Below are 12,911 nucleotides of genomic sequence, written 5' to 3'. Positions count from 1 at the left end.
CAAGTTTGCAGAGCCACGGAAATTGCAGACATGTGCAAAGCTCTGGCTCCCATTAAACAGTGGGACTGCAGTGAATGTTGGCTGGGAGTGGTGGACCAACCAATGTAAACTGAGGGGAATGGCGCACACAGAGTTGCAAGTTCTGGTTGGGAGAATTCCTGAACGTCTCATCACATGACTTCCTGTCTCGCACTCTCCTCCCTCACCTTCCTGCCGTTGGCCCATCCTCTGGTGGCCTGCCTTCTGATGCCAATTGGTAAGCAAGAGGCTCTTTGATAACCGATTGAATGAAGCTTGACTTTTAGTCCCCGTCTCCAATATTTTTAACAACTAATAAATGAAAATGTTCAAAGAAAACGGAAAATAAAACACTTTTTCTCAATGCCCCTCTGATTTTTCACCTGGTTTGTTTGCAGCAGTCCCCTGGAGTTTAATCTTCAATTCCTGGATAATCCTGGAGTGTTGGTCAGTTTCATCACAAGCTTCCATTTGAGTGACGCTTTTCTGCAAAACAGCTTAAATAGCCAATGATTTGCCTACAGCCTACCCCCCAAGAGCAGTGTGTCCTGTCGCCATAGCAAATCTCAGAACCTACTATACAACATCCTGCACACCCCCAAAAAAAAAATTTGTGCAGTGGCTAATTTCTTCAATTAACATGCAAAAACAATTTTGACAGCATCCAGTGTGCCATTAGAATGTTCCAGAGATCATTCAACTCATATGCATGGGGTGAGTTTGTTTCATATCTCTTACAAACGCTGCTAACTGAAACAAAATGTGTACATTTTGTTATACCAATGCACAATATGATTTGTCTCTCTGCAGCTACAGGCATGACCTCATTTCCAAATGTTGAATTTTAATACCAGTTTATGATAGAAATTGTAGTGGTATATGGGAGTAAGACAACAAGCAGTTGGCTGTTCATGATTAGCAGTTCTTTGGTAGAAGGATATAGACTTTAAAGAGGACTATAGATTAAAATCAAAAACCTCCCATTCTTATCTGACTGACTAAGAATGAGGAATAAAAATAGATTTGCCGATGTTTGTCCAATTCTGGCCTCTTGCACATCCCTGATTTTAATTGCTGCACCATTTGCAGCCATGTTATCAACTGCCTAGGCCCCAGGTTCTGGAATTCCCTCCCTCAGCCTCTCCACCTCTCTTTCCTCTTTAAGATGCTTCTTAAAACCCACCTCTTTGACCAAGCTTTTGGCTACCTGGCCTAATATCTCCTTCTGTGGCGTGGTTTGTTTTGTTTGATAACGCTTCTGTGAAGTGCCTTGGGGCGTTTTACGACGTTAAAGGTGCTATATAAATGCAGGTTGTTGTTGTAAAACTGGACAGGTGTGGAGAACCAGGAGGATATCATGCCTTGAGTTCTGTTGTTTGTTTTGTTGGTGAGCATAATTCCCTCATAATTCCAGCTTCCTTTTAAATGCATCTATGCAATTCGCTACTCCATGTGGTTGCAAGTTTCATACTCGAACCACTTTTCAGGTAAAGAAGTTAATTCAGGCTCAATGGAAGCAAGAAGGCTGCAGCATGTGCCAAGGCTGGCCTGAAATTGGGCCTTATTAATATTAATTATGCAAGCAGCCAGTGTCTCCACAGTCACATTGTCCATTTGAACAGAATGAATATCAGACCACTTTCCTCACTGGCAGTGGCCCAAAGATTTTATGTCCTGGGGATGGGTGGGGGTGATCAGGTTACTGTGGAGTTGAAGGAACACCCCTGCTTCTCCTGGATGCACAACAATATTTCTTCAAATATATTCAGGATTCTTCAGCAGGCCTGACTCCTGCTTTACTCAAAGCAGACCAATTTCACAGTAAGGTCTTTGAACAAGCATTGGGCTCCTCATTAACATATGCAAGGGCTGTTTGAGGCAGCTGTCCGGGATGCCTAAAATATGGGCCTGAATTTAGCAGTGGCCCAAGCATGCTAACAGGTTTGACACAGGCCCAGCTACTGCGAACGGGTCTCACCCATTTTGCACCCAGGAAATTAGAGCGGTGCATACTAATTTTTATCCCGTGGATTTCTGTTTTAAGAGAAAGTCAGACTTCTGCAGTCTGGTTTATATTTAAAATTTTAAAAAATCTGGGCGATTCATACAAAACCAGGACTGTCTGGAATAAATTTGATGAGTCGAAATTGCAGATGTGAATAATGGCATTGGGGCAGAGTGCAACTCATAGTGAGCTGAGATAATGTGGTTTCAATTTGATATTGGGCTTTTGGAAGATACAGAGAGTGCTTTCTATAATAGCATTATTCTCAGGAAATGGAACACCCCAGTTAAGCAAGATCAAATGCATTTACTAGCAAATAGAACATTACAGCGCAGTACAGGCCCTTCGGCCCTCGATGTTGCGCCGACCTGTGAAACCATCTGACCTACACTATTCCATTTTCATCCATATGTCTATCCAATGACCACTTAAATGCCCTTAAAGTTGGCGAGTCTACTACTGTTGCAGGCAGGGCGTTCCACGCCCCTACTACGCTCTGAGTAAAGAAACTACCTCTGACATCTGTCCTATATCTATCACCCCTCAACTTAAAGCTATGTCCCCTCGTGTTTGCCATCACCATCCGAGGAAAAAGACTCTCACTATCCACCCTATCTAACCCTCTGATTATCTTATATGTCTCTATTAAGTCGCCTCTCCTCCTCCTTCTCTCTAACGAAAACAACCTCAAGTCCCTCAGCCTTTCCTCATAAGACCTTCCCTCCATACCAGGCAACATCCTAGTAAATCTCCTCTGCACCCTTTCCAAAGCTTCCACATCCTTCCTATAATGCGGTGACCAGAACTGCACGCAATACTCCAGGTGCGGCCTCACCAGAGCTTTGTACAGCTGCAGCATGACCTCGTGGCTCCGAAACTCGATCCCCCTACTAATAAAAGCTAACACACCATATGCCTTCTTAACAGCCCTATTAACCTGGGTAGCAACTTTCAGGGATTTATGTACCTGGACACCAAGATCTCTCTGCTCATCTACACTACCAAGAATCTTCCCATTAGCCCAGTACTCTGCATTCCTGTTACTCCTTCCAAAGTGAACCACCTCTTTCTTAAGGAGTATCAAGACGGAATTTCCTGTTCTGTTCTTGGGTGTAAATAATCACCCGGGTTAGTCTATGGAGTAACATTGTGTGGGGAGGTGGGCAGGTCCTAGCATAGCTTGCTTCTTCTTCAGTCTCAAAGGCAAAATTGGAAAATCTGCCCCATGGTGTGGAATCATTGATCAGAGGGGAATTTGTTCGGAATTTTAAAATTTGTTTCCTCCAAGGAACGCTGGCTTGTGCAACCTTTGACCTTGTCCCTGGTAAAATAACAGCACCGGCGGGAAGAAGCCCTTAAGTGGCCTTCCTTCTCTATTTTATAGGCCTCCCGCCATCCCGCTCATCCCTGGAGGGCTGATAAAATTCAGCCCCATGTAACCCTGCCCACAACCTTTGACCCCGCCATTAGAGATTCAACCTTCAGATTTCATATCATGGATCAAAATGCCCTGGAACTCCCTCCCTAACAACACTGTAGGTGTACCTACACTACATGGACTGCAGCAGTTCAAGAAGGCAGCTCACCACCACCTTCTCAAGGGCAATTAGGGATGGGCAGTAAATGGGAGCCTTGCCAGTGATGCTCACATCCTACGAACAAATAAAAAAAAAGTTGCTTGGTCATACTGAGGGAACAAGAAAGAAGAGCTATTAATTATATTTTGTCAGTAAATTACAGTACATATCATAATAGCTTTTGTTTTCAAAAATCCCTGTCCAATTTAACACATAACGGAAAATACATTGGCAGTTCTGTTTCTCGTTTCCACTAATCTGGTAACTGAGCGCTCTCTTTGAAGCATACAATTCCCTTTTGCAAAATTAAATAATCCCCTGAAATAATTTCACCGTAATCTTAAACCCAACCCAAATTCTGAACCCAAATCTAACCTTAACTCTGACCCTAAGCATAACCCTAACCTGACACTCAATGCTAACTCTAATTTCAACTCTGAATTTAAGCCCAACTGTAACCCTAACCCTATCTGACTATAACCTGAAACTTGGGTTGAAAGGTTAGCTTTACGATTATATTAGGTTAGAGATGATAGTTATAGTTGAATTTGTGTGAGGATTGGATTAACATTAGGGTTACAGTGGGTCTTCAGGTTGATAGGTAAATTGGCCATTATAAATTGTCACTAGTATAGGTAGGTGGTAGGGAAATATAGGGACAGGTGGGGATGTTTGGTCGGAATATGGGATTAGTGTAGGATTAGTATAAATGGGTGGTTGATGTTCGGCACAGACTCGGTGGGCCGAAGGGCCTTGTTTCAGTGCTGTATCTCTAATCTAATCTAATCTAACCAAGTTTCACAACACATACTCTTAACTTAAAATCTACCCTTAAGTCCCAGTTTAATCCCAGGCTAAGATCCTCCATCCTAACTTAGGAAATTTCCAACTTGGTCAGATTTGAAGGGAATGGATTTCCTGACTCTAATGGCTAAGTGGGTTCAGCAGCAACTTGAGTGGAAGCAAGGTTGGTGGGAGAAAGAAAATGGTGAGCGGGGGTGGGGTGGCAGCAGGAACTTCCAATGATGTTATTGAGGTTGCAACATTGCCAGTGCAAGTAACACAAGTTGCACATATTCAGGGCAGCATTAAGATGTGGGATAAAAACAGAGAATGCTGGAAACACTCAGCATGCCAGGCAGCGTCTGAGGAGAGAGAAACAGAGTTAACGTTCAGGTCGATGACCTTTATTTCAGATTTCCGGCATCCCCAGTGTTTTGATCAAGATGTGTGAGTTTGGTGAAAGTAGGCAGACAGGCAGATTTGATGGCGATTACTTAAGACTGGAGGCAGGGGACAAGTATACTCAAGTTTTAAGGGGCAATCAGTGGCTTGGGAGTGTGTCTGCAGAACTGACACCGAAGCAAATGTGCAGAAGTCTTTAGCAAGATCCAACAGCCACTGAGAAAGGGCTAAAATTGTAAATCTCGTGGGAAGATCCAGAATCCCTGCTGTAAATCCTCAAGTGAGGCAAGAATCGAAATAACATCCTGACACTATCTGGAATATAGCTATACTCTGAGATTAACAGTATCCTAAAAGATCTATTACAGTGTCATCCAGTTGTGTCTCCTGTTTATGTTTGTTGAAGATTTGCTACAATTTGGCACTTTGTTAATTCATTTTTATCTTTGAATAAAGTGTTTATGTACAGACTTGACAATGTTTAATTCTCTGCTCACAAAGAATCTAAAGCTGATCACAGCATCTCCTATGGGAATTGATGGCAACAGAATGCGAACCCAGTCGTAATTTCTGACTCTCTGATAGGTGCGTTCATGATGTTTGTGGCATGGCCCATGATCCACTCCACATTTCAAAGGAGTAAAAGTCTAGAATACAGTAATGCACTTTGACAGTCACTGCGTATCTAAGTGCTCAGTATGTCAATGCCTAGGTGTGTTGTGTCAATTGGGAGTCACTTAGAAGCCTGAGGGTAGCCCCGAACATGCTGACAGACAAAGCCTTTTTGTTTAAAGTACTAAATTGCACTGTGAGGAGAATGCTTTCCGCTGTCTTTCGGTGCTAGGAGTGGATTTGCACTGTGTAAGTTCTAACAAAAATGGCAAATGGCCAAAATCTATTGTAAATTCCCTACTGGAAAGCATTGGATACTTCTTGTAATCTCCTGCTTCCATTGAAAAGTTGTTGCAATGACCCAGATCACAGGAATGAAGCTCCTCCTTGCCTAAATCCCAAGATTAGATGACGATCTTAAAACTGGAGTAGATTCCAAATGTTCTTTATGAATCTCATACTTAACAGTGTGGTATTTTGCTTATGTTTCAATCAGCAGGAGCTGATAGTATAGTTGGCCTTATAATATGACAGTTGAGGTTATTGGACTTTGATGTAGGATCTGGTGGTATGATGAAGAACCTGTGGTAGCTCCAGGTTTTGTTTGTACAGTTAATTATATAGGTGCACTACTTGCCTACAGTAGAAGGTGGCGTTTTGGGGACTGATCATCTGAATAGAGTAGGTGTCCTGTGATTGGAAACCATATCAAACAGTTGCAGCAGTTCTGTGGTGGAAATTAGGATATTGGCTTTGAGTGACTGTGGTGGTCATGTGACAAGATAATAGTGAAAAACAAATAGAATTTATTTTTCTTTCTCCGATTTTCTCCCTTCTTCTCCCCATCTCTCCTGAAATTAGTAACGTGTGCTAGGATATGGTTCCATAGATGCCAACAGCCCTCTGATACCTTCCCTAAGTGATACATCATGGTGAGTGACAGCAGACTGTTGCACGGTAATAAGGGGATCACAACTAAACTTGATTCTGCCCTCACTCAGCATCTACATAGGCACATGTACTAACAGGCGTTACTTAATAGCGACCTGGGCAGGATTTTCCGTTTGGAGTCAGGACCCTGATGTCAGGGTCAAATGTGTGTCCTGACCTGGCACCATGTCGAGAGCAGTAAGCTGACAGTGATTTTTGCTGGGTTGGCCAATCAGTGGCCAGAGAGCATGGTTGCCATCCAATTAATGATGGCAGCCAGGCTCTCAAAGGTGGAGGGCCAATAGGAGGTCCCCCACCATGGAAGGAGCAGCAGCTGGTCATTGCAGGTAAGGGAGAGAGAGCGGGCCCTCCATTGTGAGGCACCCTCCCAGCACTATCAAAATATCTGAATTTAAAAAATGGCCACAGCTGTCAGACCACTGTTGTTGAAGGGCGCCCCCCTACCTTCCACAGGGCAACCTACAGCGGCAGCTGTAATCAAGTAGGCAGTTGGGGATGAGTGGGGTGGCTTGAAGTGATAGTCATAGAGAGATACAGCAGTGAAACAGGCCCTTCAGCCCACCGAATCTGTGCTGCCCATCAACCACCCATTTATACTAATCCTACATTAATCCCATATTCCCTACCACATCCCCACCTTCCCTCAATTCTCCTACCACGACCTACACTAGGGGCAATTTACAATGGCCAATTTACCGATCAACCTGCAAGCCTTTGGCTGTGGGAGGAAACCGGAGCACCCGGTGGAAACCCACGTGGTCACAGAGAAAACATGCAAACTTCTCACAGACAGCACCCGGAACCAAACCCGGGTTGCTGGAGCTGTGAGGCTGCGGTGCTAACCACTGCGCCACTGTGCTGCCCCCAAAATTCCTGATTTATTAATTGAATTCAAATTTCACCATCTGTCATGGTGGGATTTGAACCCATGCCCCAGAGCATTAACCTAGGCTCTGGATTACTAACCAGTGACAATACCACTATGCCACCACCTCCCCACTTCTTGGTACCCTGGCCCCCTCCCCCGCCACTGCCGCCTTTCCAGTCTGTCGCCAGGAGGCCGCCTCCAGGCTTCTGCTGTGCTCCTGATGTCGCGGGGGGACCCACAAGCTGACTGGAAAGTTCTAGTTGGCATCTGATCAATGCCCTAAATTGGCCTCCGGGAAAGTGGCTGGGAATCGGGTCCGAGGTGGGGAACCGACTTACCAGCTAGTGTTGGGAAATTCCACGCTGGCCCACCCCCATTCTTGCTCGCACATTGGGGACAAGATACTGCCCCATGTGTACAAACTTCAGCCGAAATTCCTTTCTCTCCCAGCCACCCCCCATTCCCAATCCCATTTCAGCCCATGAATGCAGAGGCCAATTGTAATGATCACATATTGCCATGGCTGAGAGAGGCAAACCATAGAGTAAACCTGCATCTTTTGTGTTATGCACTGCTCAGTACCACACTGAGCATTGTTACATGAGCCATCAAAGAATGCTACATTTAGAAAGTAGCATCGAGTAATTAATGAACACTCACTCTTCCAGACTTTGTACCATATTGGCATTGCATTCTGTGTTGTCGTAGAAGTCAGTGTCCACCTTGGCCTGTCCTTATTTTAGACTGATACTCTTATGGACAGTAAAAGTTATGGCTGTAGGTGTGATACCTCTTCTTTATCCTGGTGTTTTGGTGAACATTTTACTCTTCCTCTTAACCCTGATCCCGGGGAGTCTAATCTTATATAACCAGGGTCTGGGAAGAACCTGCCCCAGTTATAGGAAGTGTTAGTGTCAAGGCCCATTAGGATGTGAAGGATGCAGCAGTGCTAATGGAAGTAGATACAGGATGTCTGCTTCTTCAGTGTATTTAGATGGTAGAAAAAAAATTAAACACAACCAGGCCCCAGACTGTCCACATAAGCATAACATCCCAGCAACAACTTGCATTTTATATGGCGCCTTGAATGTAGTAAAATGTCACAAGGTGCTTCACGATAGCCTTATCAGACTCCGAGCATGTAATGAAATATTAGGACATATGACCCCAAGTCTGGTCAAAGCGGTATGTGTTAAGAAGCCTCTTAAAGGAGGGAGAGGTTTTGGGAAGGAATTCCATAGCTTGAGTCTTAGACAGCTGAAGGCATGGCTGCCAATGGTGCACCAAAGGAAACTGGGGATATGCAAGAAGCCAGGGTTGAAGTAACACACAGATCCTGAAGGAGGTGACGCGATAGAGAGGGACGAGGCCATGGAGGGATTTGATCACAAAGGAAAGTTTTTTTTTTAACACACACTGGTGCACATGAAGAATGGGATCAGATTCAGCTGCCCTTGCTTCTTGATGATTGACCATGAAAAACACACTACAGAAGTTGAAGGAGAGATAGAGAACACAGGAATGTGAGGGCGCACTAAGTGATACAAGTCTAATCTACAGGGTGCCCCTAAACTGGCGGAATGAATAATGATAGTGGCATGTGTGAATGGGCAATATCACTCCTAGCTTCCTAATAATCACTTGGAGGAGTAAGTTGAGCTCTTAATACTACATAAAATGTTTGAGTTGATCATTTTTCCAATATCCACTAAAGTATTCATGAAAGTAAATCAAAGTCATTCATATTCTATAAACTGAGGAGTAACATTAAATTTACTAGATCATAAATATGACTGAGTACTGACTCTGGTACTGTTGAAACAATATGCGGAAACTGAAATAACACATGGTTTAAATTCTGATTCTGATTCATGGTCTGCCATGGGATCATTCAGTCAACCCGTGCATTGAATGAAAAGGAATCAACAACCTTTACTTAAACTCGGATTGTTTTCACTGGAACGACGGAGGTGGAGGGGCGACATGATAGAGGTTTACAAAGTTATGAGTGGCATGGACAGAGTGGATAGTCAGAAGCTTTTTCCCAGGGTGGAAGAGTCAGTTACTAGGGGGCATAGGTTTAAGGTGAGAGGGGCAAAGTTTAGAGGGGATGTGCGAGGCAAGTTCTTTATACAGAGGGTGGTGAGTGCCTGGAACTTGCTGCCGGGGGAGTTGGTGGAAGCAGGTACGATAGCGACGTTTAAGAGGCATCTTGACAAATACATGAATAGGATGGGAATAGAGGGATACGGTCCCCGGAAGTGCGGAAGGTTTTAGTTTAGGCAGGCATCAAGATCGGCGCAGGCTTGGAGGGCTGAATGGCCTGTTCCTGTGCTGTACTGTTCTTTGTTCTTTGTTCTACTTTGCTGGAGGCTGATTCAATGTTCATTCATTAAATACCTCAGTCCTCAATTTATACAGAGCAATTTGATTGTGTGGCATTTAGACTGTTCACCTGTACTCACTGTGAGTTGGCATCTGAAAAGCAGCAGATATGAGATAGGAAAAAAAAACCTTTCATTTATACCATGCTTTTCACAACCCCAGCACGTCCCAAAGCAATTACAGCTAATGAAGTACAGCCACTGTTGTAGGAAATGCAGCAGCCCATTTGTGCACAGCAAGCTCTCACAAACAGCAACATGGTCATGACTAAATCATCTGTTTCAGTGATGTTGGTTTTGGGATAAATTCTGGCTAGGGCACCAGGAAGAGTTTTCCTGTTCTTTTTTCAAATTAGTGTTCTGGGATCTTGAATGTTCCTCTGAGACGGCAGATGGGGCCACAGTTTAACTTCGCATCTGAAAGGCAGTAACTTAAATGGTACAGCATTCCTTCAGCACTGCACTAAAATGGCAACCTGGATTGTTACACTCAAGTCTCTGGAGTGAGATTTGAACCCACAACCTTCTGGCTCAGAGATGCAAGGGCTACCAACTGACCCATTGCTGACACTCTGTAGGTGCTTCCTACAACAATGAAAATTATGTTTGCAAAGCTGGTTAGCTGGCAAAATGAGTTCTCACCAAGTATTCCAATTGGAAGCACCTGCCTAATACCTGAAGGTTGAGAGTTCCTGACTAGATAGTCTACCCTACTAAAGTCAAATTAGTTTACACACTTCAAACAACATATTAGGACTGAAAGTGTCTCTGGCAGTTCAGTTCCTGTCTGAAATCCACTCTTCCTTCCTTCGCATGGGCCAGTGTGAAGAGATAAGAATTTTCTCTTGTAAACTGTTTTCAAAGATGAGAAGTATGATCTGCCCAGAGCACAATGGGCAGCCAAGATTAGCACTGATCGTATTGTGTGAAAGTGGGGTTTATTTGCTGGCTGAAGCATTTGGGAATGTGAAACGATACTGATAAATGAAAACATACTTAAGCAATAAATTGTAGTAAGTTTACGGCCCTGCAATGTTGGCAAGAATATGATGTACCTTGCCATGCATGTGATTTCACCATCAGCTTATACCCCATCGTGCTGGGGATAGAAGTATGCAAATATATTTTGCTCCCTCAACAACTACAACACATTGCCTCTCGTGCTATCCTTTTTCAGTCTCACCTTGTTGGAAAGCGTAGATATGAGCTTACTGGAAGGAGCAACCGTGTCAGAGGCAGTGCTGGGCAGGTCGTTTTCCTTAATCTGCCATTGAACACCTGAAATGAGAACACTTGAGCCTTCATTTTCCACCAAGTACAGCTTGATTTTTAGGCAGGGGTGGGAAATGGGATGGGGACCCATTTAGTTGAACCCCATTTACCGAATTTTCTTTCAGTTCCTTCTTTTATGGGCGCTTGTCAATGAGGCGATAATGACAATGGGCTGAATTTTGTGATGGTAATGATGACGAAACAGTAACTCCTCTGAAGCTGAAGTTTGGGGGTCCGCATGTGCGCAGTTAAAAGTGGGTTAGCAGTAGACTTCAGGAGGACATAAACAGGACAGTGAAATGGGCAGACAGGTAACAGATGCAGTTTAATATGGATAAGTGTGAAGTTATGCACTTTGGGAGGAACAATATGGAGTGGCCGTATAGTCTAAATGGTACTTTTGTGAAGCAGGTGCAAGAGCAGAGGGACATGAGGGTGCATAATCTTAAATCTTTAAAGGTAGCAGAGCAAGTTGATCAGGTGGTTAAGAAAGCGTATGGGATACTTAGCTTCATAAATAGAAGCACTGAATACAAACTTAAGGAAGTCATGGTTAAATCTTTACAAATCAACAGATAGGCCTCAGCTAGAATATTGAGCCCATTTCTAGGCACCACACTTTAGGAAAGATATCAAGTTCTTAGAGAGGGTACAGAGGAGGTTTACCAGAATGATAGCAGGGGTGAGGGACTTCAATTATTTGACAGATTGCAGAAGCTGGGATTGTTCTCCTTACAGTAGAGAAGGTTAAGGGGAGACCTAATAGAGATTTCAAAAGTATAAGAGGTTTTGATGGATCAAGTAGGGAGAAACTGTTTTCTCTGGCACGTGGGTCAGAAATCAGAGGTCATAGATTTAAAATAATTGGCAAAAGAAGTAGAGGAGAAATGAGAAATGTTTTCACACCGAGGGTTGTTAAGATTGGGAACACGCTATCTGAAATCAGATTCTGTAGGAACTTTAAAAGGCAGTTGGACATGTATTTAAAGACGATTCATTTGCAGGGCTATGAGGAGAAAGCTGGGGTGTGGGGCAGAATTTCAAAGAGCTGGCACAATCACAGTGGGCCGATTGGCCTTCTTCTGTGCTGTAAGCTTTGATGTGGCTCTGTACACTCTCTCCAATGGATGTAAAAGATCCTGTGGTACTCATTGGCTTGGTCAATGTTTATCCCTCAACCAACACCACGAAAACAGGTTGTGGGATCTTGCTGTGTGAAAACTGACTGCTACGTTTCTTTCCATCTACAGCAACATCCACACTTCAAAAGTAATTCAGTAAAGTGCTTGAAATTGTCCTGTGGCTCTGGTAGATAAGTTATAAATGCAAGTTCTTTGGGACCCTCAATAGATCTTTTATTAAATGAAGCCAAAGATTTGAATGCTTTTGCAGCATTATATATCTGTATCAGTGTGACATAGTTTTGCCTTAAATATAGTCGGAGCCAGAAATGTGGGCTGACTCTCTTGAACAGGAAACCAGTGGAACAACTAAATTAGGCTTCAGTATTGAGGCCATGCAGAGTTATGTTATTCAATGCAATTGTTCAGAAGTACAGCTGAATGACATCATAATTAAGCACATAACATTTGCATGGTTTCTACCTTTTTTCAAATTTGCAACTGTCAAATCCCTCCCACAACTGCATTTCTAACCAGGGAAGCACAGAAAGCAAATCAGTTCAGAGAAAGATGTTTGAACACTGAGGGGTTCCTCTGCATGGTGTTTCAATTGAGTGTTGCCTCTGCGGGGTTAATAATGGCTCCCCTCTCATACTGGATTAAAAAGGTACCAGCTAATTTGATGAATAAGATTTACAAAATAACCATGTAAAGTTTGTAGTGTGGTGCTTTTTTTTTGCTTTTTAGTTTGTGGATTACTTTTAAATAAGTTACAAGTTCTATTTGTTCAGGTTATGTCTGGAGGCGGTTTAATATGCTATCTTTTTCACTAATTCCCTGTTAAAGTCTTTTGTTCAGAGGTTGTTAGTGCACAAGGAAGAAGAGGAAAGACTGGCATTTATATAACACCTCCCAGGA

General features: G+C 43.4%; 1 protein-coding gene across 9 annotated transcripts in view; it reads left to right on the top strand.

Moving 5' to 3' along the window:
- tbc1d4 (TBC1 domain family, member 4) overlaps positions 1-12,911 on the top strand; it is a 292,672-nt gene that overhangs the window by 149,095 nt on the left and 130,666 nt on the right. The gene's annotated exons all lie outside the window — the stretch shown is intronic.

The sequence above is a fragment of the Heterodontus francisci genome, chromosome 6, assembly GCF_036365525.1.
Source record: "Heterodontus francisci isolate sHetFra1 chromosome 6, sHetFra1.hap1, whole genome shotgun sequence".
NCBI lineage: Eukaryota > Metazoa > Chordata > Chondrichthyes > Heterodontiformes > Heterodontidae > Heterodontus > Heterodontus francisci.
Note: the sequence above shows the minus strand (reverse complement) of the source record. Positions and strands in the feature narration are given on the sequence as shown.